Genomic DNA, 27,086 nt, shown 5'->3' on the forward strand with positions numbered 1-27,086 from the left:
AAAAACAAGAAAATTAGAGATTTTATTTTATTTTGGCAGGCAACTTAATATGGTGCCAAATCAGATTTTTGCTACAATCTCTATCAATGTAAAGCTGCAGATGACTTGGCCCCAAACATAGTAAAAATGTCACTTGTCTGCACTAATCTCCTGGGGAGGGAGGAAAAAGGAAAAGGGGCTGGGTCCGAATGTGAACTAGTGAAGAGATTTTGCACAGAGCATAAGTATGGATTCTGACTCCTTGCTTCTTTAAGCTACTGTATCCTTTTTTCTGTTTGTGGTAATCTTTTTAGCTGACTTTGAGCAAACAGTACAACTCCTGTTCACAGGCAGCGAAAGGAAGCAGAAAATGGAATTTGAAATGCCGAAATAAAATAATTGTAGGCCATGGGCTATAATTTGATTTCATGCTTACAAGGAAATGAAAGCGGACTTCCTTAAACATATTTTTTTAAATATGCTTTTTACCATGTTAGGATTTCCTCTAGCACAGAAGAGAAAATAGGATTGCAGAAAATGTGCCGTTCTCAAGTATCATTGCTACTCAGGGCAAAGCTCTATTTTAATGTGCACTTCCCATTCTGGGGAAGAGGAAATTCTTCAATTAATAAACCGGGTGGACTGAGGCGAGTTTTTAAGGTTTAATCAATTTCATCTGCCCTTAGAATAAAAAGACTGACTATTCTACTATTTTTCTCCCCTTTTCCCCCTTTTTAAAAAATAATAAATGAATGTTTTATTTTAAATTCTTTGAGGTTAGTATCTCCTGTTTCAGGAAATATTGTCTATTTCATGCAGCGAGTATGAAACTTCCCCCTCACCAACCCACCCTCTTTTTTTTTTTTTTTAAGAATCCTTCTTCAAAAACACTATATGAGTCTCTGTTTTCATATACAGTAACACCTGGAGAGATGCCATGAGTTATACAGGATTTTGGTAGGTACCTTGGGGGGAGGTGGTGGGGTTGGTGAGGAAGATGTTTTGCTGGATATGGAATCTTTCAGAAGCCAATGTTAAGGGAGAGGGGGACTGGTCATGAATTACTCATGAAGAAACCCTCTGTAAAGCAATTCAAATCATGTACCAAAACGGATACCAGAGCTTTGGTTAGACAACACTTTGAAAAGTACAGGAACTCTCACTACAGTTCAAGGATCCCACCACTGTTTTCCAGGGATGCCAGTCCAGATGGTTTATCAGCTGGAAGTCACAAACAGGGAACTGCCTGAGAGCCTTACACTCAGAAAGTGATTTATATGAAGTTTTTAGGTACCCAGGGACCGCTCAACTTTGCAAAACATAGGGTCACATTGCCAATACACTGAAGGTTGTCCCAAATTTCTCTAAAGATGTATTAAAACTTACAGAATATAATACAATCATCCTTGATCAACAAAGAGTGATTGTTTGTTGCCTGAATTTACCACCAAAAAACTTTTGGTTGGATAAGCTCTTTCCTACCCCTACAGCTATAAAGAGAGGGCAGTAGTCGTCTTAAGTCCCCGCACTTCCAAGGAATCCACATGTGACCCACCAAATAGAGTGCTGTCCTCCGGTTACCCATCCATGTTCCTGGTTTACTCTGGGACCAGTTTCTGTCGTCCTGATCCAAGTAGAGAGGTTTCCAGAAGCCAATGCATATCAGAAATAGGTGTAACAAAGGGTATAGTTGCTACAGCCAAAAGGAATTTCAAGTAAGGAGCTGGGAGGATCTGTTCATAGGTGGTGAGAGAGCTAGCCAGAGTGCTGCATATATTATTTTGCAGAAGGCTTCACAAAACAGAACCAAGAGCTGGCACATATTTGAGGGCTTCGCAGGCTGTACAATGTGCACTTCTGCTCTAAAAACAAAAATAGAGACTAACGTGGGACCCTTTGTGAATGCATTATGTCTTATTATAAAATTATCCAAAGCCCTACTTGTTTAAACACGCACATAGTAAATGTCAGCAGTAAATGTCAGCAGCTGAAGGCATATGGCACTGGGTAGATTCTGGGCTTTGCACAGATGCTTGTAAGGAACAGAACAGATCTCCTGAGGGGTTGCTATTGCTTTTGCAAAAGCACCTGCAGGAATTTTTAAATAACTGTACATGTTTTTTATAAGATCATTTTTCAGTTCTGGTGGCTGACTTCAAGCCTACGGTTGTCTTGTCATAGTAACTAACCTTATAAGACAGAAAGATTGTTTTTGAAAGAGTTCAGGCCTGAAGGGTCATTTCAGGGGCACAAAAGCTATACTATCCACTACTAATCAAGGGTTATAGGTATGAACCACAGAACTGGAGTCTCATTTTCTAAGCCAGCATGGTCTGCACAAACTATAAAAGGTCATGTGTTTAGCGCCACAGAGGAGGATTACCGTTACACTGCTCAATGGTGACACCAATTGGCCAGTCAGAAGCAGCATGAACAGCACTGTAATGGAAACTCCAAAAGCGCCAAGGTGATGGATTTGAAGCTGTCCTTTAATAATTCATTAATAATGTATGCTGACCTGGCTATTGGCATGTTTGCTGTATGGATACATTAGTTTAGTTTAACAGGAGGGCTGTATGGAAAAACAAGCAGGAACGGAAAGAATGGCTCATGATAAGCACTTAACCACAAACACTTGAGGGCTGTTAAGAGACAATGCCAGGAAAGAAAATGACCCAGGAACACAAGAGAGCAAGGGAACTATATAATGGGGTTTTAAAAGGGACTCTCTCTTGAGAGAAGGAGTGGTAGTTTGATGGAACCAGATAGACAAAGACACCTGCTGGGGTTGTCTGAAGAACTTAGGCCTGCGTAGGATACCATCAGGGAATGGTAGGCCTTCAGGTAACAGACCACATGCAATTTGTTTTTTTAAATTCTCTTTAAATGCTTTGCTCCTACTGCAAAATAAACAACACGTTGGGTTTCAGCTATGGCCAGCTTGGGCAGGCTTAGGCTTCGGTCCTCCCTTCTGGGGTTGCATAGTAATTGTTGTTGTCAGAAGGGGGTTGCAGTACAATGAAGTTTGAGAACCCCTGCTTTAGAAGCCTAAGTGATGAGCAGCAGTCAAAAAAGCATTCAGAGCCCAGACAGGTAACCCAGTGATGGCGGTTAGAAAAGCTGTTAAGATTCCCAGTCCTGATATCTTTTGATCTGCAAAATCAATTGCACATGCAAACCTATCTAGGCTCTAACACTAAAGTATCCAAATACCCTCTAAGTCAGGGGTCGGCAATCTATGGCACACATGCCAAAGAAGGCACGCAAGCTGATTTTTAATGGCATGCTACTGTCTGCCGGAGTCCTGGCACGCAGCAGTGTGCCATTAAAAATCCTGTCCAGCCTGGCCCGGCCCGCTCTTCTCCCCCTCTGCTCCCTCGCTCCCTCCCCAGGGGCAGAAGCTTGGTCCTGCCGGCTCCCCCCCTCTCCCCGTAGTGTGCTAGGTTCCTGTTCCTCCTCCACCTTGACCTCCCTGCTGGCCGATCAGCTGATGGCCCTTGTGAAGGAGGGGACGACAGGAAGGAGCAGAGTCAGCGTGCTCGCTGCTCCCGGTGGAGGCAGAGAAGAAGCGGGGGCAGGGCCTTGGGGAAGGGGGGGGAGAAGAGGGGCATATCCCCTCCAGCCCCCTGCCCTGACCCCCACATACAACCCTCAGCCCCCTGCCCTGCCCCCCCACACAACCACACCTCACGACCCAACTCCTCCCAAACAGCCCTCTGCCTTGACATACACACACAGCCCTCTGCCCTGAGCCCCGTACACCGCCCAGTCCCATGCCCTGAGTCCTGTGCCCCACACACATCATAGGCCCCTGCCCTGAGCCTTCTACCCCCTTCATACACACCCAGCCCTCTGCTTGACTCCTTCACCACCCCCCCACAACCTCAGCCCTGACTCTGGCACCCTCACACATACATAGCCCCTCCCCACCCCCGCCCTGACACCTGCACCCCCCTCGCATGCCCCCAGCCCTCTGCCCTAACTCTTGCACCCCCTCACATCCCATGCACTACCCACATCCTGACTCTTGCACCCCCCACATCCCCACCCCCCCCTGAGCACCAAATGGTAGCTCCTACACCCCCTCCCCAACGTTCCCACCTGCACCCCTCGCACCAAATGGGAGCTGCCAGGTAAGTGCCCCACATCCCAACCTCCTGCTCCAACGCTAAGCCCCCTCCCTCATTCTAGCTCCTGGCCCAGACCCCCAGCCCTGTGCTCAATGCACTCCCACCATCATCTCAGTGCAGAGAGAGGAAGAGAATGGGCCAGGACCAGGTAGGTACTCACTGTATGTGGGCAGGGCTGGGACCCAGACCAGCAGGGAGCTGAGCAGGTCTGGCAGCCAGGATCCCATCTGGCAGAAGCCAGCGGATGGAACCCCTGAGTGGCAGAGGGCTGAGCCCACTGCCCATCTGGGGTCCCAGCTACTAGCCCCGTACAGCCCGCTGCCAGTCTGGGGTTCTGGCTGCCAGACTCTTTACCAGCTGGGTCCCGGCCACAGGCCCTGCTCAGCCCGCTGCCAGCCTAGGCGAACAGAACCCCCAGCCAGCAGCCGGCTGAGCAGGCCAGAAGCGTAAGATCAACATTTTAATTTAATTTTAAATGAAGCTTCTTAAACATTTTGAAAACCTTGTTTATTTTACAATAAAACAATAGTTTAGTTATATAGTATATAGACTTATGGAGAGAGACCTTCTAAAAAACATTTAACTGTATTACCGGCATGCAAAACCTTAAATTAAAGTGAATAAATGAAGACTTGGCACACCACTTCTGAAAGGTTGCTGACCCCTACTCTAAGTATTAAAAATATATATTGTATATCTTCCTTCTCAACCTGTATGAGCAATAGCTTATTTATTTTGTAGGATTTTCTTGTTTATGTCTGTTTGCATGTGAAGAACTTATGAAGGAAAGCTAAATTGCAGAATAAAATTTTGCATTTGTAAGTAAGGTCCACAGTCAATTTTAAGTCCTGTAGGAGTGAGTTTCACAGTCCAAGTTCTATAGCCTAAGGGGAAGAATAAAGGAAGGAACAGGACCATAATCAGGTCTCCAACAAAAATGCAAAGCATCATCTAGTAAGAGAAAAAACGGTTTCTGTAATCAGAAAGGCTGACATCTATTTTATTTAGATTCTGCAAGTTAGTGCTTTATCTTACTTTTTATCATAATGCTTAGTATTATTTCATCTCCTTATTATAGAGAAGGGAGTCTTGCTGTAAAGAGGATGTATTGTAGAGTCTGAAATCTAAAGCTACCTGGCAAGGTTCAGGAAGCTGGCATTCTGATCATCTGAAGAGACTCATAGATCATAAATGTGGTAAAAATTATGAATGGAAGGAGAACCAGGAAAGATATTCACACTCATGAAAGGCTCCCAAAAAGAAGTCAACATCTAAAAAATGAGAGAAAACTAAATGTAAACTCAGCAGAATTCCTTCATGAAAAGAGTAAAATTAGCATACTGAATAAGCTTCCAACTAAGGCCACTGAGGCAAGTCATGTAAATGACCTCAGGATACAATCAGACGTTTTTCTGGGTAGGGGGGGGGGAGAGAGAGAGAGAGAGAGAGGTTGAAGGATATAGAGCAGGTCACATTTCAGTTCAAAAGCAACAGGAAATAATTCCACCATGTAGTGGCACTGAAAACAGCTGCCCCAAAACCAGCATGCCAAGAAACTCTGAACTTTACTAAATGTGATACAGTAGCAGTTCTTCTAGTTCTGTTTTGAAAAATGCAAGAAGGTGAGTTTGAAGCTTGAAGATAAGCCAAAGTAGACTTGTACTTGTTGGCTGCAGTGGACTTTCCTTCCCACCCTCACCCTACTCCTTCAATTCCATGCACAAATCGCTGTTCATAGTGCCTCAGTCTGTGTATCATGAGTCATGAATCAAATCTGTTTTGATTTTTTGAAGGTGAAGTAGGGAATAAGTGTTTTTCAAAACAAAAATTTTAAATTACAGCAGAAATAGTTTTAGAAAACAAAACAAGCCACCACCAAAAGACAAAGCACATCTGGAATTCTGATTAACTGAGCTCATGATGAAGAAGAGGGGTCAAATTTACAGGAACAAATCAAACACTGAATACTACAAATTGGATGTTCACAGATCATTACATTTTATAAAGACATATTTGGTGGCCCTTGAGACCAACCTTACATGCTTGCTAAAAGCAATTAACACTCAATGTTTCCAAGTTATGTCTGGTGTCCACGTAAATTTATCAAAAACGATATATAACCTATTGTTTTTTTCTCAACACTGTCAAAATAATACATGGCATAATATTTCTCATTTCCAGTGGAATTGTATTCTGTCTATGGGTCAAATCCTGTAGAAAGGCTCACTGCCTTATCAGGCAAAACTCACTACAGTAAGCACTGCACACTCAGGCCCAATCCCTGTATCACTACTCAGGATGATTGTAATGTGAATAACTTTTAGTTTAAAATGTTCTTGTGAATATGAATTAAGTCAGGAACCACTAGATTTTCTTAAACTATCTGTTCATATTGCTAATTTGTCTGCAATACATTATTTGCAATACCCACTTAGAAGGTCAAGAATAATTTCTTTGTTGGCTTTGTCTTGTCTACTTAAAGATATTCTTCCTCCATCTTATTTTTCTAATGGGATAGAAGCTAAGTGCAACTGCTTTTGTTTACTTCTGCTTGTGCAAGAGTGTCACTAATGAGGGGAACAGCAATATGCAAAGCTAAGAAAACAGCATTCCTTAGTTAACGTATTGCTGTGTATTAGAGCAATACGTATTTTTTTTTAAAGTGTCTCAGACCAAGGTAGTGACTTTTTTTTCTCCACTCCAATTGTTGGAATGGGGGATTTAGTGAAAAAAGGCATTTCAGCTTTGGGTAGCTTGAAAACTTGTCTCTCTCACTAACAGAAGTTGGTCCAAAAAAAGATATTACTTCGCCCAATTTATCTCTCTAATATCCTGGGATCAACACACCCTACAAAAACACTGCATACTTAGACTGGAAGACATTTCTACCTAGATATTTTAAGTCATGGTGAAGTCACATACCCTAATTTTTTGCTGTTGTATAATAGTTGCTTCTTAACCAATTATCCAGAAAAAGGTAGTAAACAGTCAGATGGCAAAACATGCAAAGAATATAAAATTATTTAGATTAGTAAAGGCAAGGGAGGATTATGAGGAACTTCAGAGGGACCTAAGAGAGATGAGTGACGGGGCAACGTGATGGCAAATGAAATTCAGTATTGTCAAGGTAATGTACACTGGAAAAAATAATGTAAACTATTTGTGCACACTGGTTTCTAAATTAACTGTACTCACTAGGGACAGTTCAATAAAATCACTGTGGACAGTTCAATAAAAAACCCTGCACAATGTTCAGCAGCAGTCCAAAAATCAAACAAAATGTTAGAACGTATGAGTGGTGAGAAAGAAAATATTGGAAGTATTAAATAAATGGTACATCCTCAACTGTGGAACTTATTCCCACTAGACATGGAGGCCAATAATTTAGTGAAATGGGTCAGATATTTATAAGAATAATAGAAACATTCACAGTTAAATTAAGCAGGATAAAACTTTTTAGACAGGATAAAACCACTCATACTTCAGGGCATAAACTAAACACTAACTGGTGGGGATTAGGAGGAAACCTACACTATGGTTGGTTATTCTACAGTTGTCCATTATTGGGTTACTTGCACCTTCCTCAGAGGCATGTGATTTTGGCCCCTGCCAGAGACAAGATACTGAACTAAAAAAATCATTAGTTTGATCTAGTATTCCAATTCCAATGAGATACTCCAAGGGGCTCCTAGGTACTAGTGCTAGGGTGACCAGATATCAAGTGTGAAAAATCGGGACAGAGGGTGGGGGTAATTCATAGATTCTAGGGCTGGAAGGGACTAGAAAGGTCATCGAGTCCAGTCCCCTGCCCTCCTGGCAGGCTCAAATACTGTCTAGACCATCCCTGATAGACATTTACCTAACCTACTCTTAAATATCTCCAGAGATGGAGATTCCACTACCTCCCTAGGCAATTTATTCCAGTGTTTAACCACCCTATATAGGTGCCTATATAAGAAAAAGCCCCAAATATCATGACTGTCCCTATAAAATCGGGACATCTGGTCACCCTAGCTAGTGCAATGTAAATAATTGATAAAAGTTTGTTAATTATTTATCTTCAATGTCTAGATTCACATTCAAGGCTTGAAAAATTGTCTACAATTCTTTGTGCAGTTTGACCTGAGACAAACCATCTGTGGGGAGGTGGGGATTTGCAATAGATTTGCCTCCCTCTTCACTTGAATTTTGGTTTTTTTTTAAGCCCTGAAATGAAACAGGTTGGAAAGACTAGATTTGAGAAACTTTATAGTCTTGAATTATATCAGCTTTCTGCATGAGTTTGCACAGGGCAAAAAAGGTAAGTTATTATCTGTATACCATCCGAGTGTTAAGATGCTTTACAGAGAGACACAAAAATAAAGTCCATGTACCAAATTGATTACAATGTACAGACTATATAAATAAGCAGGCCAGAGATAATCAGGACCTAGGCATGTGTTTTCATAGCAGAAATAGATAAGGATGGATAGATGGATTTTGGAAGAAAATAAAGAGAGATTTCACAATGGCATTAATGTGGAAGGGAGGAAAAAAAGAGGAGTTACCAATGACACCACGGTGCTAAGCCTAAGAAACAGGGAGAACACAAGAGTTACCAACAATAGAGATCAGCATCCAAAAGAAATGTGAGAAACAATGGTCTTGAATTTAAGGCACTATACTGGCATGCATGAGAACAAGGTTCCTTTCCCAGCTCTTCTACAGACTTCCAGCAGTTAACCCGAGGTCACACATGATCTCCACGACTCAGTTCATCATCTATAAAATGGAGATAATACTTCCCCCTACCTCACAGAGATGTTGTAAGAATAAATTAAGTTAACGTTTCTGAGGTGCTCGGCTAATAATATGAGCAGCACCACAGAAAAGTCTATATAGAGAGAGACAATAAAAAGCCCCTGAATACAGCTACAACCATAACCCAACCCCAACCTCAACCCCCTCCAGCAAGGTCTTGGTTTTGCTGTTGGTAAGTTACCTTTCTGAGAAGCTAGGATCTCAGGGCTGCAACTCAAAGAATGAACTTGTACTTCATAAAGAACTATAACCATTAAAAACGAGAGAGAGAAAAGAGGAGTGTGACAGGTTGGATCACAGAACCACCCCAGGAGCTGCCAACTGATGTGCCAAGACTCTCTCTGCTCCTGTTTTCCCTGTCAGCTCAGGACTCCAGCACCTTGTCCTGCTGAGCCAGACAGTCTCATCTACTCCAACAAAGACCCAGGGTCTGAATTACTTGCCCTAAAGCTGCAGGTTTACCTGAAAACAGCTCACAGAAATGTGCTTGTCTTTAGCACTCAGTTTCAATTCCCAACGGGGTCTAAACCCAAATAAAATCGTTTTACCCTGTATAAAGCCTATGCAGGGTAGTCTCAAATTATTCGCCCTCTATAACACTGATAGTGAGAGATGCACAATTGTTTGCTCCCCCAGGTTTAATACATACTCTGAGTTAATTAATAAGTAAAAAGTGGTTTTGTTAAATATAGAAAGTAGGATTTAAGTGGTTTGAAGTAGTAAGAGACAAAGTAAGTCACCAAACAAAATAAAATAAAATGCCCAAATCTATGTCTAATCAAACTGAATACAGATAATCTCACCCTCAGAGATGCTTCAGTAAATTTTTTCCTTAGTAGCATGTGGGTTATGGCTGCTATCTGCAAGTCCTGAGTCATACATGAGCATGTGACTTGCCCATGTGATTCCAAATTTCCATTTTGTGACTGGATTCTACACAGGGGGAGGGAGGGGTGTCTACCCAGAAGGGAAAGTCTATTTAAACCCCTGGGACACCCTTCCATGTTGTCTTCAGCTGACTAAAGAGCGAGCCTCTCCACCCCCCACCCCAGGACACTGAAAAAACTGGAGGGACAGAGACTGCAAGGAGTGTGAGTGATTGTGGGACCCAGGCTAAAAGGAGATTAGTCTGTAAAAGGGAGCATTCTGGAACTGGTTAAATTATCTGTAAGCAGTTTAATTAATCATAGATTTGCATATTTTATTTTATTCTGCTTGGTGACTTACTTTGTTCTGTCTGTTACCACTTAAAACCACTTAAATCCTAGTTTCAGTATTTAATAAAATCACTTGTTACTTATTAATTAACCCAGAGTATGTATTAATATTGGGGGGGGGCAGCAAACAGCTGTGCATCTCTCTCTATCAGTGTTATAGAGGGCAAACAATTTATGAGTTTATTCTGCATAAGCTTTATAAAGAGTAAAATGGATTTATTTGGATTTAGACCCCACTGGGACTTGGCATCTGGGTGCTAAAGACAAGCACACTTCTGTGAGCTGCTTTCAGGTAAACCTGCAGCTTTGGAGCAAGTAATTCAGATCCTGGGTCTTTCTTGGAGCAGACAGAAGTGTCTGGCTCAGCAAGACAGGGTGCTGAAGTCTTGAGCTGGCAGGGAAAACAGGAGCAAAGGTAGTCTGGGAACATCAGGCGGCAGCTCCCAAGGGGTTTCTGTGATCCAACCCATCACAAGGAGCTTTTAAGGTAAGTGAAATAATGGGCCCATCACTACTGATATTGTTTCTTAGGTCATTTTAGGGAAAGAAGGGAGTGGTATGTCAACTGGACAGCTTGTGTTTGCATGCATACATCTTCTCTCAAATCAGTAGTTAATTTTCTCTGCTAGTGACTTGTAATTTTGGCTGTTTCTACTTAACATTGTGTGATTTTCATGACCAGCATAAGTGTAACAGAGGCTTTCCCCAATCCAAGATTTTTTTTTAAATGTGCATATTTCTATATTCATTTAAACCAACTATTATGAATCCATATAATTCCACTATGTGGACTCTGGGAGGGGAAGGGACAGGCACATGTTTTACCCAAGTAAAGAGGTTCAGGACATAGCATCCTCCACCAACATATTTCATATGCTTTGTCTCTATTTTTACAGGAACTTCTAAAGTGAAGTTTACAAGCAGATTTTAAATTATATTGTGTCATACAGAGAGTTGATCAACTCAATGCTTGAGCAATTGATTTGACCACAGAAAGTAGTGCCAAACTTCCTAAATGTCCTACCATACAAAATTATTCATAACTTAAATCCCCAAATATCTTAAGATGAAATTTATTGTGCCTAAAGATTAACTGACTTGTTGCTGTGGATTCAAATAGTGCTATTACATATCATCTACGACCTCCCTCCAAGTGGTTAAGCAAACTTTAAAAAAAAAAGTTTGTAAATATGTAAAGTAAACTGAAAGTGACTTGTATATTAAATGACAAGTAGACTCTTTTTATAGCTTTCGAGTTAGAACATCCTCAAGTTCTCAGCATATGGTAACTGGTGCAAAGTTCCACATCACCGAGAGAATGGCCAGCAAACTGGCAGCAGAAACTGAAAGTGGCTTTTGGCTCATTCTTCCCCCACCTCCCGAAAAGTACACCTCATAAATAAGTTTCAGGCAGTCAACATTTGGACTTAAAGTTAGTGACACAGCATTAGCTACATGAATGAAAGATACTGTATTACAGTGTATTTAAAAGCACAAGTCTCACAATACTACTTTTAAATAGTAATTTGCATACAGTATGAAAATATGAACAGGTACACACTTTTAAAAGTATCTTAAGGAATCTGTTTAAAAGAGACTTGAAATCTATCTCCATGTCTCTACTGGACCCTTACCTTTTCTCCTTTTGCATATACTTTATACCACCATAATCCAGGCCAACCACCTTGATATTGAGGAATGCTGGGACTTTTACAGAAAAATATGAACATAATTTGTTAATCCAAAGGATTCATTGTTGAGGCCCTCTCCTCTCTAGCCCCACATGGGTTCGAGCACATTGACTACACATCATTTCCAGCCCTTATTAGTTCAGGGAAAAGGAAAAATGAACAAGGAACTGAATTCAAATTTCATACAGGGTAATGTGGAGTATTTTCACTGGGCTGTCAAAAATGAATTATCCTAGAGAACTTTACAAGGTAGTCATCAGAGGCAAACATCTTCTACACAAAAGAGATTCTGAATCTGAATCTGAATCTGAATGTGAATCTGAATTCACAACATTTCCTCAACTGAAGTCTCAGTTTCTATGTAAATGCCGGAAATATCAAACATTTGTTCAATTCACCTCTTAAGCATCAGCACAGAATTCACGGGCCACCTAGTATCTGTCTTTGGAACAGACCAGCCCCAGGGCCATGGTCCCCAAATTGGGAAGCCCTGCTTTGTATTAAAGTCCACAGCTATGCATCTTTTTAAAACCACAAAAAATATATCGTCCCCAAGGAACAGTCATGAGAGGCCACTGGAAGATCCACATATAGTGCTCACAGATCTTTTTGATCAGAGGGCAGTTGAAATGGATTTCAAAAGACCAAAAATAATTAAAGAGTTTATGTAAAAATAAAGATTTTTTAAAAAACCAAAATGATTGCTAGAGGCAAAGAGAAAAGCATTCTCTATTTTTCTCCCCACCATCCACAACACTGAAAAAACATCAGTCAGGGTTATAAACATCTGTAATTGCCAGGGGAATGTACAATACTTTCAGAAACTCCAGGCCCACATATCCTGTAGCTCTGCACTTCACAAACAAAAGGTTGGGGGAAGAATGAGGGGGTGGGATACAGGGAATAAAGGCTTAAAGATTAAAGTCACAGGCAGAGACAGACGGCTCCGTTTTTTAATAACTGAAAACACGAGTTGTGCCTGAATGTGCTCATTGTTTTATGGCGGGAAGGAGCGTCTACGCATGCAGGACTGGCTGGCGACAGAGCTGCCTTTCCATCAAAAATAAGACTTATGAAAAGAAAAAGACACCAGCCCAATAACCTAATTTCCCCTCTTGTAATGTTTAATGATGCAGTCAGGTAGTTATCAACAAGTTACCCCACCTCCCCTTTCATAAAGTTGAGGAAACTTGTTATAGAAGAGCTATTCTTGATTTTGACAGCATAACACACAAATGAGGAGGGCTTTCAGGGCTGTATGTTATGGAGAATATAATATTAATATATTCATACACCAACTTGCATAACATTTTAAATATCACACATGCCGTATATACATGCCCATCGATGTACTTGCATACAATACTAATACATACGCATATATGAACACACATACCTGAATGATTTTTTTATAAGCACATTTTCATGAATAAAAATTAATTATATATTTTACTATACACACACAACTCTACTAGAGAACACTAACAACTTAAGTTACATGTTCTAAATAAATGTCTAAACCTAGTTTATTATTCACATCTTACATTTTTAGAAGTGACAAACATTTTAAAAATTACTTAGTATTTATGTTCTCAGCTTGGACAATGACAATCAAAGTCCATTTCCCTTTTGTTTAAAGTAATTTTCAATTTGAATTTTTAGTGTTAGGATGTTTGGATTTGAAGCACTGCAGTGGAGCACACATTTGTTTTGAAACGTAACTGGTTTTCACAACATTCAACTGTAGAGCCATGTCTTATGTCCCTACTTACAATTATTATAAAGGACAACAAATATACTGTATATTAAAAAAGGTTTTGCAAAATCTAAGAATACAGATATTTTCATGACTTATTTCAATGAAAATATTTTTATGTTCTGTGTCTGGATTTAAATAGCCTTTGAAAACCAGGGGATGATTCCATTGTCCAACTGAACAACTGGTCATGCAACAGGTAAACAAACAGTAATTTAGCTTCTTATAATTCCTTCAGTTTTATTAAAGTGCTAAGAAAACTAGGTTTTTAAAATTTACACCTCTACCCCGATATAATGCTGTCCGCAGGCGCCAAAACATCTTACCGCGTTATAGGTGAAACCACGTTATATCAAACTTGCTTTAATCCGCCGGAGTGCACAGCCCCGCCTCTCCGGAGCACTGTTTTACCGCGTTATAAACAAATTCATGTTACATTGGGTCACGTTATATCGGGATAGAGGTGTGTATATGATTTTTAAATTACCAGTGTCACTTAAGAAACAGTAGGGAAAGAGATAATTTAATGAGACAACAAGCTCTTTCATCTAAAATCGTGAGACTCTCAGTCATAACTTCTTGAGAATGCCTGCAATGGAGTGAGGGGGAACAGAGAAGACACACCGGGACGCTATGGAATGTAGTCTCCTAGGCAAGCATGCTGTGCAGGGGAAGAACCAGTGGCCACAATATGTGGTACTTTGGCCAAGAAGGTCAGACCTGGAAATCCTCTGGCTATGAGGAAAGCCTTTTCCCCCTTCCTCTGTTGATGCAACACTGGCTCATCATGGGCCACTGGAGGTCTTGCTTAGATTAAAAATACTCTGTAGAGGCCCCATCTGTTTGATGAAGGAAAAATAGTCCATAGCAGAACAGAGGAGAAAGGAAAAACTGAAACATGAGCTCGTGAGAGGATAAATACAGGCTTTGTTTTATTTTGTTCAAACCAAATATGAAGAGACTCATCCCTGTATTGCAATTGGGCATCAAAATCGATTCTCTATGTAGTACAACGAATGGCTCTAACGTACATAATATACTATGCCCCCCCTTCCCAAAAATAATATTTGCTGACTCTGAAATCTAATATTAAAGTGTGAGTGAAATCTATATTGTGACAGAGATTATCACTTTGTCCTAGCTAGAGATTATGGAAATTCAGCAATGAACATAGTCCTAATTATCAATTAGCCATCTCAGAAGCAAAATGTGAAAATATTCTTGTGTAGAGAGAAGAAATCCTGCAGGTTTTATGTGTGCATAATTTAAAGAAGTCAGTGGCTGTGTGAGGCGATTAATATTTCTAGGAGGGGAGCACTTAAATGTTTATATTTTTAAGCTAAAATATATCAATACGAATGTAATCAAGAATATCCGTACACCTGGGGATAAACCTTCCTCGTCAAGGATCACATGAGCATACATAACCCAAGCACCATATATTAGCCAGAATTTAACAATCCTGCACAAACTAAACTATACAAACATAAAAACCCCTTCAATTATGTTTGGAGGATGCGGTAGAAAATCTAATCATAGCCAGTAGAGGAAGGCAATGGTTATTGGAAGTTAGAGAGATCTCATGGGCCAAAAATACAAATTCTTTTTAACAAATCTGAAATTCACAAGTCAGGACTGAAGCTCCAAATCAATGTCTAGATCAAAACAGTCTTCAAGAGGTAAAACAACGAGTAGAAAAGTCACTCCCTAAGACAGAAACCTTAGCTAACTCCACTGTCTTTAAAAAGAGCTCAAGGGCAACTCAGCAACAGACAGGGAGGGGGAAGCACAAAGTCAGGACTCTGTTGTTTCTTACTCTGAGAAAATGTGAAAATTTACTTTGTACAACCAAAGTGTACATGAAAGTTTAGAAACAGTCAATTAAATGTAACATTGAGGAATGAGATTCAAGGCCCAAGTGGAACACATTAGATACGCATTCCAAATAATGGATACAAGAGTTATTCTACAAGACAGAGTCTGTCAACCTCCAGTACACAAGATCAACAGCTTCTAATACACTGGCAACGCTGTCTTTGCCCAAGAGCCATATCGGCAACTTGCCAGGAAGCTGAACACCAAATCTAATCTGCAGATTGAGCCACCCACTTCTTTAATATGGAGGAGTGGCATATGAAAACTACAAATCCAAATACAATATGCTCAGTCTTCATCTGTGTGCATGGGATGTTCTGGCTGAAGATGGTACTGAACAAATCTCTCTCAGCCAAAGGAGGACACAACCTGATTGAGCTGAAGAATCACAAACAAGGAAGGAGATATTTACAAGAAATATTGGTGAATAAAGCATTCCTGCTATGGTAGAATTAAACTTGTACACTTGGTTACAGCTTCACTTCTACTCTTTGCCATGTGTAACGACAACCTAGAAGAACAACTAAGCAAGAACAACCAGTTCAGTTAAGAGACAGCTAGATAAGAAGAAAAGCAATTATAGCAAGTTAAATATGTTCCATGTTGTACACAATCTCATATACTCTGCAGCATGATAAACCTACATTTTGATGAAAGCCCTTCTAATTCCTGTGGCAGAGTGATGCAGAATTCTGCAGCACATTGATGTTTTTGCAGCAGTTTCAAATACATAAGAGTTTATTATTAAACGTGAAAATTAAAATAGTTATGTTATTTCTTGTTCTCTGTTTTGATGTTCAATTCAGTTTAACTTGGGATTTTTTTCAATTTCATGCAGTCCACAAATTATCAGCGTGCTGTAGAATTTAGCACTGATATCATATAAATACATTGCAGAAGTTGTTTCAGGAGCAGGAAACGGTAACAGAAGAAGCCTAAAGTTGTGCCAGCTGTGTAAAAGGCAGTTGGATCTCTTGGCATTCAGAAAAGCATGGAGGACAGCTTGGATTATTGACACCCAGTAGGTGGATTTTTTTCCTTTAAATTTATGCATAACCAGTAAAAAGGAGCTCCTATCCCTAACTCCAGATGCCCTGACAATTATATGAGAATACAATTATAAAATAAACTTTTGGAATTCTCCCCTCACCCAACAGCCCAACAACAGCAAGCAATCATCAATATTTTTAACCACACAGATTAACACAGGACTCAGAAATCTTCCCCCCGCCCTCCCGCGCAAATGCCAAGGAGAGGAGAAGGGCCTTACAACATGCTCAAAGCACCAACAGATTCAGACCAAGGAGGAAAAAAGTTACAAAATTACATTGCCCTCTGAGAAGATGCCTTGCAAGCAGTCCTCTCTTCTTTAAAGTCCAATCCAAGTATCTTTCCTGTCATACCACTGCAGAAGTATGGCCTGGGAAAAGAGGTGGTATCTCATATAGATCTCAGAACACTAAGATTACTGGCACTTGGGAGAGGATACTTCTTCTCTCACTCCCTAGATTGTGTAGATGGGGTCTGGGCCAAGGTGACCATTTTTGAGGGCTTGAACTTTTATTGCCTTGCCCAATCACCTTAGTTGCTGTCCCTACTCCCCCATCCCCCATATCAAACACTGCATTAAAAAAAAAAAAGATACACTAGCTGCAAGTTTCTGTAAACTGAAAGTGCAACATTTTAGAATGAACATGTCCACCCCCACAGGCAGTTTACATCTCTCAAAACCATTCTTTCAAGTTCTCCATTTGCAAACGTAAAGGGACATCAACATACAGATTTGAACTCTTTTCACTTTTATAAGGTTTTCTTTGCACACAGGAAGGCTAGAAATGTGATTTAACTGAAAAGAAAGACTGCATTCACCACCCAAATTCTGTAGCAAGACCTGAATTTTATAATCACTTCTAAAGCCCTAGGGCCGTGGCAGACACAAGGTCCTACTTACGGTATTTAGTAGTAAATCATAAAAAATAATCATCCTACATATTTTATCACTTCACTAAGACATTACACTGTGTCAGAGAATCTTCTCCAAAGAAATCATTACTGGGGGGAGGGATAGCTCAGTGGTTTGAGTATTCGCCTGCTAAACTCAGGGTTGAGAGTTCGGGAGGGAGGAGTACTTAGGGATCTGGGGCAAAATCAGTATTTGGTCCTGCTAGTAAAGGCAGGGGGCTGGACTCTATGACCTTCCAGTTCTATGAGATAGGTATATTTCCATATATTAACTATATAGCAGTATTTCAGACTTTCTGCAAGGCCAAATATGAAGGTTTGACAGTGCATTTATTTTTATTTAAATTTTTGCTGACTAGGATTGCCTCCTGAGATACACATCTCATTTCAGAACAATTACAAGGGGTTAATAGTCATGTAAATTTCATATTCCAGTATTTCAGGACAAAAGAAACTATATAATGCTGCACACACTATCTACATTGCCAACATCCTGGTATCGTAAGCTGTACAGTATTTGTGTTTCACAATATAGTGTCCTCATAATTAATAAAAGCCCAAATGTAACAGAAAGGATGAGGTTCATCGTAAAGGAGGAAATTGATGCAGAGCTGATTACTGAATAAAGCTATATTACAATACTTGTCAACATTAGAAGGGTTGGAATTTCAATTTAATGATATATAGTCCAGAAAAAAGGTGATTAAGGGACAGTTAGTTGTAACACTGAATAAATATTTTAAAAGGCATTAATAGGAGAGAGGAAGCAGCAGCTTTCTATAGCAGGGGAAGGGCTGAAAAAGGCATAACTGTCTAAAAACTAAAAAAGTCAAGTCTTACTAAGGACAATTTGCCAGTGGGATCAGCAGTCTAGTAAGGTAGTTGTGTTGCCATAAGTATTAATTTTCAGAAAAAAATGCTAATAGGATCCATGCTCAAATGCAAGAGGTGACAGTTATTCACTCAGGACTCTTTTTTTTAATATAGTGCCACTAGTGTGAATAGGTAGAGCCCTGCACGGATACAAAATGTATATCCGCATCTGATCCGCGATCTGCAAACACGGTCTGCAGATATCCACAGCTGTGAATGTGGATATCCGCAGAAAAAGCAGATGTCTGCAGATTTGCAGGGCTCTACATATAAAATTTGGATCCGCATCCATCCACGAATAGGTAAGACCTGCAAGACTGGATGCTAGATTATTTATTTCTATAGTGTGAACAGCACCTCCTAGATAAATGTGAAACAAGGGCCCCGCCCACAGGCTAAATTTAGACTGATTACCTCATATGATAATGAAAAGGCTTTCATCCCAGAACCGTCAGCTGAATTTATTGCTTCAAGTTATATATGCTGGGAAACACAGACCACTCAAGGTCAACATAAAAGAATCCTTCAATAAGAAAAAAGAACATTTTTCATACATATCCTTAACAAAAAAGTTAAACAGAAAATAATGTGAAGTGGTGACTTGACCTATAAAATTTAATAGTTTATTAAATCCCTACTCCACAAATCAAAAACCCTATAGAAACTATCTCGTTCACTACTAAATTCTACAGGTTTTTAGAATAATTTCTATAGAACTCCATTTTATGCTTGTTAAATTTTATAACGTTTTTCCATAATATGTGTATGACAACTTTGAACAAAATTAGAGGAAGTTACTGAAGTGCAATTCTAAAGAGGCTGCGGGGGGAGAAGGGTGTTTTACATGGTTCAGGTCCCAGTCCTAATTTATTTGTGCCAGTCTGGTTGTGACTAGCATTATCTATTGGTTATACAAAATATCGATCAAAATCCTCAACAAGGTCAGAATTGTGGCTTTGACTAAGAAAGATCTTTAAAAGGAGAAAGTATTTCAAGACTTTCATCTCTCTCCCCGCCTACTGTCTTCTAGAAGTTGTACTTTTAGTTTATAATCAAGGATACTTCTCCCTCAAATCTAAATTTGGGCACTAAAACAGAGGTTGGCAACATCCCCAGAGAACTGAAAAACTGCACAGAAGACAAAGTCTACTCAAAATACACACTGTTTCGCCAAGCACAAGTGATTGACTCTGAGGAATGCTGGCATTGCTCAAGTTATTTGATGGGAAAACAGTATATAGGCAAACCGAAGAGTACTAGATAAGCAGGGAAATAATACAGAGTATAAACAAACAATACTCATTATGCAAAGTATTTTATACTTTAAATTCAGAACTTCAGTGTTTAAAACTGAGTAACAATGAAACACCAGGATGTTTCAAGACTTGGAGAACGCACTAACAGTGCGCACATTCAGACCCCCAATCTATGAATCTTAAATATCAGAACTGGAAGTAAAGCACCCAAAACCCAACCAGTTATTCAGAAAACACACTTAAACAGGCTAAAGTGACCCTCAAGATATTATTCCTCAGGTGAATTTGAAGAGAAAAAGTGTCCTCGAAAACAGGACAGGTATAAATAAGAATCAAAACTACACCAAGAATTCCCAGAGGATACATACTTCATTCTTTATAAGAGCCCACTCACAGACACTTTATTTCTGCAATATATTTGCATATCTTTAACTGTCATTTTTCATATTTCATTATTTTCCCCTTTTACAAAATCTCAGATTTACAGAGAACAATGAGATTCTAAATTAAACAAGTTTTGAGGCTAAACGACTAAAATATTAGCCCAACAGATGGAAGGATTTTTTCATAGAATATAAATTTCATTTCAAATTAACACTTTTTTTTGTTTTAATACCTAAAAGATCTGATTAGGCCACCACGTGATGGAGTCCACTGGCAATGAGTTAAAGAATAATCCATGTAACAATAATAATGTAACAGAACTACACTGGGGAAATTCTGAAATTGAAGACAGACAGGAAACTTATTTGAGGCACCGAAATTATTTTTTTGTTAAAATAGAAACTTTCAAAAACTTTGATATAACTTTTCATGAATGATTTTTAAAACATTTCAGTTGAGGCTGGTTTGGTTAGGTATATAGAGAACAGACGAAAATTCCCATATACTATTAAACAGAACACCATTAGACTATGTGTAGGGGTCAGCAACCTTTCAGAAGTGCTGTGCCGAATCTTCATTTATTCACTCTAATTTAAGGTTTCATGTGCCAGTAATACATTTTAACATTTTTAGAAGGTCTCTTTCTATAAGTCTATAAATATAACTAAACTATGGTTGTATGTAAAGTAAATAAGGTTTTTAAAATGTTTAAGAAGCTTCATTTAAAATTCAATTAAAATGCAGAGCCCCCAGACCAGTGACCAGAACCCGGGCAGTGTGAGTGCCACTGAAAATCTGCTTGCATGCCACCTTTGACACGCATGCAATAGGTTGCCTACCCCTGCTATAGTGTATAACAGGGGTTGGCAACCTTTCAGAAGCGGTGTGCAGAGTCTTCATTTATTCACTCTAATTTAAGTTTTCGTGTGCTGGTAATACATTTTAATGTTTTTTAGAAGGTCTTTCTTTATAAGTCTATATATTATATACTAAACTAGTGTTGTATTGTAAAATAAACAAGGTTTTCAAAATGTTTAAGAAGCTTCATTAAAATCAATTAAAATGTCGATCTTACGCTGCCGGCCACTCAGCCCGCTGCTGGTCTGAGGTTCTGTTCACCTAGGCCGGCAGCAGGCTGAGCAAGGCCTGCGGCCAGGACCCCGGCTGGCAAGGGTCCATCAGCCAGAACCCCAGACCAGCAGCGGGCTGTGTGGGGCCGGCGGCCAGGACCCAGAGGGCTAGAGTCAGGGCTGGGGGCTGGGTATGGGTAGGGGTGCCAGAGTCAGGGCTAGGGTTGTTGGCAGAGGGGTGAAGTAGTCAAGCAGAGGGCTAGGTGTGTATGAGGGAGTACAGGGCTCAGGGCAGGGGTCTGGGTTGTGTGCGGGGCTCAGGACAGAGGGCGTGATGTGTGGGGAGGGCCAGGGCTCAGGGGAGAGGGCTGGGTGACTGCCTCCCTAAGAACTCCCAACCCCCTGCTCCTTGTCGCCTGACTACCCCCTCCTGGGACCCCTGCCTCCAACTGCCCCCCAGTACCCCATTCCCTATCTAAACCTCCCTGTTCCTTGTCCCCAGACTGGATCCTACCCCCTACCTGTCCCCTGACTGCCTCGACCCTTATCCACACCCCCATCCCCAGCCAGACCCTTGGGACTCCCATGCCTACCCAACCACTCCCCACCCTGACAGGACCCCCCAGAACTCCCGACCCATCCAACCGCCCCCCGCTCCATGCCTGCCCCAATCCCTCTTCACACCCCTGCCTCCTGACAGGACCCCCAGAACTCCCAACTAATACAACCCCCACAGCTCCTTGTCCCCTGACCACCCCCTCCAGAAACCCCTCCACCCTAACTGCCCCCCCCCCAGGACCCTCCTTGCTCCCAGTCCCCTGACTGCCCTGACAAACCCCAGGACTCCCATTCCCATTCCAACCCCCACCACCCCTAACCGCCCCCCCGGGATCCCACCCCGCTCCCTGTCCCCTGATTGCCCCCACCCCTTATCCAATCCCCCCAGCCCTGGGCCCCTTACCATGAGGCTCCACACAGAGCTAGATACGCTGCTCCGTGGGAGCACACAGCCCCACCCCTCCAGTTGAGCAGGGAGTGTGCCTGCCTCCCCGCGGAGCCAAAAGCTGCCCCGCGGGAGCGCGCAGGGCAGCATGGCTCCAGGGGAAGGGGCAGCGTGTCTGCCTCCCCTCAGAGGCGAACGCTGCCCTGCAGCATCCTCAATCCCCAGAACGTTGCACGCGGCAGCAGGGCTCCAGGGGAGAAGGCGGGGAAGGGGCCGACAGCTTGCTGCGCTCAGCCAGCGCTCCAGTCCAGGAGTGCGGACCCCGCAGCTTGGCGTGCAGGGAGAGTAGGGCCATTTGCCCACCCCGTGCGCACAGCTATGCTTCTGCTCCCTGCCCCCGCGGGGGAGCAGAGGGCAGAGGAGAGCGGGCCGGGCTGGGCAGGATTTTTAATGGCATGCTGGAGTCCCGGCAGCCTCCAGCGTGCCATTAAAAATTGGCTCGCGTGCCATCTTTGGCACGCGTGCCATAGGTTGCCGATCCCTGGTGTATAAAAAGAAAACAAAATAGTCTAGAAAGTGAAAGTGAAACTAACATTACTGGCCAAAGCTAGTGGATGTACAAAAATTAGACAGGTATTATTGTCACGGAGTCACCGGGCAATGCTCTGGAACTACTCCATATGAAGCCAGTCAGGACTCCTGGGGAGCCTCCTCTCTCTGAGCAGACTGTCTCCAGGGCAAGAAACTTACACAGCTTCTACCTTCCTGGGTCTGACCTCGGATCATTCAGCATCCCCTGCCCCACCGTGCACTTCCCACAGCAAGTCCGCCTGGTGGGGCTCGTGGGGAAGCCAGAGGGCTCTGCACCCCAACTCCACAGTCAGACATGACTCTCAGCCAGCCAGTAAAACAGAAGGTTTATTAGATGACAGGAACACAGTCCAAAACAGAGCTTGTAGGTACAGAAACTGGACACCTAAGTCAGGTCCATCTTGGGGCCAGGGAGGCCAGCCCCCGAGTCTGGGCCTCTCTCCTTCCCCAGCCAGCTTCAAAATGAAACCCCCTCCAGCCACTCCTCTGGCCTGTGTCTCTTTCCTGGGTCAGGAAGCCACCTGATCTCTTTGTTCTCCAACACCTTCAGTTGGCACCTTTGCAGAGGGGGGGCCCAGCCCATCAGTTGCCAGGAGACAGGGTGTCAGACATTCTCTGTGCAGACACCATCACATTGGCCCTCTAGGGCTCTGCAACAGTCACACACCCTTATCCCACAACCAAGATATTTGAGAACTGGATAGGGGAAACTGAGGAACCCACACAGTATTCAGAGAAAACATTAACAACATTCCCACTTCGTCATAATTACCTAAATTAGATTTCTATTTTTTCCACATTTAACATAGTGGTGTCAGCAAAAGGTTAGGATTTTTAAAAATATATCTGACAGATTCATTAAGAAAAAAAATGTTAACCAAAAAGAAAAAACCCGCACTGTCACAAGCCTGTTCAGTTGGTAACTAATTTGTTTTTAAAAAATCATACTCTTTGAAGCTGAGAAAAATAACCACAAAGAAAGTTATATGTACAACAGGAAGATTCATTTTTCTCCTTAAGGGCTGGCATTAGAGATTCTGCTGGGTCAAGTGAAATTGAAGCACAGCACCCTATAGGAAGTCTGGGAAGAGAAATTTTAGCAAGGGTTTTACCAGCAAAATGACAGCATAGGAATTTCCACTTCTCACAAATTTAGTAAAAGAAATCTATCCCCTCTGTGCCAGCATCTGGCAGGCAAAGAACCTAGTAACATCACTGAAACAGAATAAATCAGGAGGCCCAGAAAACAAGTTTTTGAGTGGTTAAACTTGTAAGCAGCTTGGCTATTTAAAATTTAAGGAAGCAAAAGTATGTCCCATCTCCCACAAAAAAAGGATCATTATTCAAGACCATGAAACTACCATACTTGCTTTGTGAACATGGGAATACACTGGACTGGCCACAAACTTCCAACAACTTGTAAACTTCATCACCAGCCTGCCATACAGTTTTCTTGCACTGGCGGAGGAAAGTGTATTGTATGTCCATAATGTTTACCTGATCAAAGTAAAAAGTTCAAGATACTGACCTCAAGGTTTTTCAAAAGCTCCTTCTAGAATAAGTCTGGTACATTTTAGATTCTCTCCAAAGGAACAGGTGAGATTTTGATTAAAAAACCACTGACAAGGCAATGCTTTTCCTCCCCCATTTACCTGAATATTCTGGCATAATAATAGATTTCAGACAGAGAGATCTGCTGAAATTGCTAAGCATGGGCCAAATTCAATAAACCAACAACATTCCCTAACTGCAAATTCTTCACTGAGATAAACGTATGTATAATTGAAGAGTACTGATCACTTTTTAATGAAATGCTGAAGCAACCGAATGAGCACACAACCCTGAAGATGAAAGACCAAGCAGTGGTTAAGCTCAGTTTTTTGGTAGCTGGGAGTTAGGGGGTTGCAGAGGAGAGAGAGAGAGATGTTACAGCTCAGACATTTAAAGTATTTCAGAATAAATACACTATCTCCATACAGCAGCAAAACAGACAAGTTTCTGAATTTATTTACTTTTGGAAAATTAGTCAGATGATTATTTTATCTGCTGTGAAGCAAGTAATGTTTGCCACCTATCTTTTACTATATTAGCTCCTGAGATTTCACCAGGATGGTTTACATATAATGTTCTATATCATATGACAAATTCTTATGGTTGTGCTATTTCAGCTGAATTACCTTGGCTGCTTTATGTGTGCACGCGTGCGCACATGCAGTGCTCTGCATTTGACCCCTAAAATTTAGTTTAAGTACTTTTGCAAACACCACCCCTACTCTTACCTCCTCCCCCAACACAGCATCTCACATTTCTCATTCACTGAACACATTTTGTCTACTTTTAAGTGGAAACTAGGCATATGGAAAGTTTAGCAGGGACTGGGTCAGAAATAAATTCTATTCAGGTTTTTTTGGGTGTTCTTTTTTTTAAATAGCGCAGAGTTTCCTCCAGTCACCACCCCTCAAAAAAATCAAATCCAAAACATATAAGAGTTAAAGGCTGTCAATTCCATCCGTTTAGGAATCCTGGGAATTGTTATAGCCCAATCTGTGAACACATACATTGGCAGCACACATTCTATGAAATTGTTTTCAACTAAGGGGTGGGGGAGGAGAAAAGGTGTTTTGCTTTTTTTTCTTTTAAGTTCAGTACATCCTAGACACTACAATAATATAATAAATAAATAAAAACAGCAACACTATATTATGGACTAATGACAATCATTTCCTAAATTTCATTTTTCAAAATGCCACTGCATAAATCCAAAAAGAGTCTACAAAAAGACTTATTGCTATATATGCAGACTTTAAAAGGATACTGTCCACTTTTTAAAAATCAGTGTCTGAATTTTTTTAACCTAAACGTTAACTGTAACAATCCTAAGATTACACTTATTGAAAAATTAGAGAAAAAATAGTTGTGTTTGTTCCATTTATTTCATGAATTTCACAGAACTTTATACATTAGATCAGTTTCCCCTACACAGTCAGCCAGCTTCCCTGGTTTGTATTGGTCTTAACGTGACTGAAAAATAACAGAAGTTAGGAACAGAAGGGGACAGGTGCAGTAACCAAAACAACTTTTACAACTATTTTTTTAAGTTGACTAGATTTGAAGAGAACAGTGCTCCTTTAAAAGCAAGTAAGGGTTGTATTTATTTTGTTGGGAGGTGGGGAGTGGATATTTAATTTCAAAGGAAAATTAAAGCTGAATCTCCATATTCTAAGTTTTACCCAGGAACAACAGTATGCTTGGGTTTTTTAAAAGAGTCAAGCGCTACACTTTTGAAAATACGGTAAAACTTCGAAGTTACAAACTGACCAGATAAAGGAAAGGGTAAGCACAATTACAGATATACGGTTAAAGTGTTGATAATTCATCATTTTACTATAAGTCTTGTAATAATGCCCCAGTTCCTAGAGACGCGTATATAAGCAAATCTCAGCTTTTATTTAAAAAACAAGTTTCTAGTCCTCATGGCTGTAGAGAAAAGCATGAAAATGCAACCCTCGTGTACTATAAAGACTCAAAAACCAAATGGCAGACAAAAAATCCAAAACATTTTTTTTAAACTTCTAATTTTGTGGAGCCCGACTCATGATTATTGAATGTTTGGCACTGGCAAAAATCACAGTTATGCAGATACTCGGGTACGTATACGTATATCATGATCATTGTAATTATGTTGTATTATCGGGAGAGGGGTTTTTTTCAGCTACTTGGTGGCAGTGGAGGAGGGGACAGTCTAATAAATCCAAAAAACTACAATATTGTCGGACACTGGCCAAACTTGAGTGCCTAAAATTAATCACCTAAATAAGCGGTATTATTTTCAGAAATGTTAAGCACTTGTCACTCCCACTGAAATCAATGGAAGATACTGGAGCTCAGTGCCTTTGGGAAAAAATATCGAGTCACTTAATTAAGTGTCTAAATACAGAGGTGAGTACTTAGTTTTAAGTAGCCAAAATTTGGACGTTTATACCTTAATCCAGGGGTCAGCAACCTTTCAGAAGTGCTGTGCCAAGTCTTCATTTATTCACTCTAATTTAAAGTTTCGCGTGCCAGTAATATATTTTAATGTTTTTAGAAGGTCTCTTTCTATAAGTCTATAATATACAACTAAACTATTGTTGTATGTAAAGTAAACAAGGTTTTAAAAATGTTTAAGAAGCTTCATTTAAAATTCAATTAAAATGCAGAGCCCCCCGGACCGGTGGCCAGGACCCGGGCAGTGTGAGTGCCACTGAAAAAAGCTCTCGTGCCGCCTTCGGCACGTGTGCCATAGGTTGCCCCCCGCCTTAATCCCTAGTGATATCTGTCATTCAAAATCCTCTGACATGATCTAGAAATAATTTAAAAAATGATATACTATTCATGCATAGTATATGATTTCCCAGTAACTTTTCAGAGTATGCATATAACAAGAGAGACATAGTTAGCAATGCATTACCAATATGTTGAATGTGATAAAGCTAGTTTTAAAAATGCAGTGTTTATCTGAATCGCAATTCACAAAATAAAATAAGTGTTACACTGTTCTGTGTGTAATCACACTTTCA

General features: G+C 40.9%; 1 protein-coding gene across 1 annotated transcript in view; it reads right to left on the reverse strand.

Moving 5' to 3' along the window:
- EEFSEC (eukaryotic elongation factor, selenocysteine-tRNA specific) overlaps positions 1 to 27,086 on the reverse strand; it is a 185,562-nt gene that overhangs the window by 143,836 nt on the left and 14,640 nt on the right. The window lies entirely within an intron of this gene.

Source organism: Gopherus evgoodei, chromosome 7, assembly GCF_007399415.2.
Source record: "Gopherus evgoodei ecotype Sinaloan lineage chromosome 7, rGopEvg1_v1.p, whole genome shotgun sequence".
Lineage (NCBI taxonomy): Eukaryota > Metazoa > Chordata > Testudines > Testudinidae > Gopherus > Gopherus evgoodei.